Source organism: Octodon degus, unplaced genomic scaffold (assembly GCF_000260255.1).
Source record: "Octodon degus isolate 3935 unplaced genomic scaffold, OctDeg1.0 scaffold00266, whole genome shotgun sequence".
Lineage (NCBI taxonomy): Eukaryota > Metazoa > Chordata > Mammalia > Rodentia > Octodontidae > Octodon > Octodon degus.
In genome coordinates, this window is record NW_004524842.1 from 9,116 (window position 1) to 11,594 (window position 2,479).

General features: G+C 38.8%; 1 pseudogene; it reads right to left on the reverse strand.

The window, feature by feature from the left end:
- LOC101567465 overlaps positions 1-1,303 on the reverse strand; it is a 3,887-nt pseudogene extending 2,584 nt beyond the window's left edge.
- Positions 1,304-2,479: the final 1,176 nt, after the last annotated feature.

Sequence of the window (2,479 nt, forward strand, 5' to 3'; positions counted from 1 at the left end):
CAAAGGATGAAGAGAGGCACGTTGGAGACCTGGGCAATGTGACTACTGGTGCAGATGGTGTGGCCCATGTATCCACTGAGGATTCTCTGATCTCACTGTCCGGGGTGAATTCCATCATTGGCCGCACGATGGTGGTCCATGAGAAACCAGATGACCTGTTCTCGGAACAGCTACTCGCACCCCGTAACCCCCACCGGGGGCCCAGAAGCAGCAGTATCAGCTCACTCCATCTCGTGCAGTCTTCAAAGGTCAGACCCCAGCGACTGGCCCCAGTCACTGCCTGGGGTGTCCTTTGTATGTCTTTAAGGAAACTACATTGCTTTTCTTCAGCTCTCTTTGCTTCCAGTCTTTTACCATTTGCTCCAGATTTTGCAGATAAAATTCGTATTGGCTAACCAGCCCTTCTTCAGAGTCTTTTAATTTTGGGGCTCCTTTGCAGATCTAGTAGATTTTTCTGCTTCTGTCAGGGGCCAGATTTTATATGAAGGAGTAATGTCTTAAATAGCTCCATCAGAGAAATCATCACCAACTTTCGAACAGTAACAGCCACATCAGGATCTTGTTCCATCAGCAAGGAACGTAACTCCTTTAGTTTTTTATTATTACTTTCTGAGTCTGACAATATAGCGGACACCAAGGTTTCAATATACATTTTCTTTTCCTGCAGTCTCTTCTTCCTGTCAGTCAGATGCTCTTCTACAGTCAGCTCTCGAACAGGCTCCTCAGTGATCTCTTCTTCAAGTTCCAGCTCCTCTTCTCGATCCTCTGCATCTTTGTTACTATTAATAATGAGTTTCTTCCTGATCTATGAGATTATGCCACTTTTATCTTTGATAGGAAGCAAGTGAATCAGTTCCTTCTCTGGTACAGTTTGCAAAGTTCTTGGTATTTTCTCATATTTATCTATGATGCGCTCATGCTTTCATTTCTTGGCATGAACTGGCTCACTAGAAGAAAGATCTATTAGAAAAGATGCTCTTTGTCCTAAGTCCTTCATTAACTGTAAGCCATCTTCATCCATCATATCTAAAGGAAGAGCTTCCTCTTCTTCCTCTTCTTTCTCGTCTTTCTCCGGCCTTTTAACTGGTCATATTTTCTTTGAGTCCTCCAATGGGATTGGATTTTTAGATACAGCATCTTTCACAGCTGGCCTTAGTTTCCTCTGTTCTTTTCGATACTTCTTGAGAGAACTTTGTTGTTTAAATTGTTTCTTATTTTTCAGCTTGTTTTCAAGTTTGGCTTTACTAGCTTTTAGTAACTTGCGAAAGCTTGGGACTTGTTTTTTATTTCTTCTCACTTTCATCCTTAGGCCTGATGGAAATCCCACTCTAACAAGTTCACCATGGGTAAAAGTAATCCAGAAACCCCAGGGCTGGCACACATGCAGACTCCACCAAACCTCCAGACCCCGGGTCTTTCATTTTGAATAGCTGAGCAATGGACTAACACCTATTTGTAATCCACCTGCACTTTTTTTGACCTTTATTAATTGTTGAGAAGTCAGCTGTCAGTCTAATTATAATTCACTTGTAATATCTTTTTTACCCTCATATAAGATTTTTCCCTTTATCCTTATTATTCTTAATTTTCATGGTCATATAAATGTGTATTCAGTCATATTTATCTGCCTGATATCTAATGACTCAGTTCTGAAAAATCTCTTCAGATAATGTTTTATCATTTTTTCTATTGTTCCTATAAAACATTTGTTGGATATATATTTGTGTCATTCTTTTTGTTGTTGTTGTTGTTGAACTGGGGATCCTTGCACTTACCAGGCACTTATGCTGTTGAGCTATCTCCCTAGCCCTTATCTCATTCTTGCACGAATCTTAACCTCCCTCTGTTTTCAGTTTTTAATTTTTTAATTTTTTTTAAAAAAAGAGTTTCACTATGCAATTCAGGCTGGCAATGAGCTCAACTTGTAGCCCAGGCCATCCTCACACTTGCAGTGATCCTCTTGCCTCAGCCTCCCAAGTGCTAGGATTACAGGCATAGATCACCATGCCTGGCTCCCAATTTTATTTATTTATCTTTATTTTTATTTTTATTACTATTATTACTTTTTTTTTTTCTTCAGAACCAGGGATTGAACTCAGGCCCTCATGCTTGTCAGGGAAGCAGTTATTTCACTGAGCCATCTAACTTTAGCATGGATTTTTTTTTTTAATTTTAAGGAAGGGTCTACATGAAAAGATGGGTCAACATGTACAAATCAATAAATGTAGCACACATTAACAGAGCCAAGAAAATTTTAATTTATTTTATTTTTTCTATATTTTAGGGAAGGGTCTATATATATATGCTAAAGTTTTCACATTTTTGCATCTGTGTTCTTTAAGGAGATTTTCCTATAGTTGTCTTTTTTGGTTGGATCCTTCTCTCTGATTTTTTTTTAAATATTTATTTATTTTTATTTATTACATTTATTTATTGTGTGTGTGTGTGTGGCCAGCTCAGCCCACCAGGGGGCGGGGCT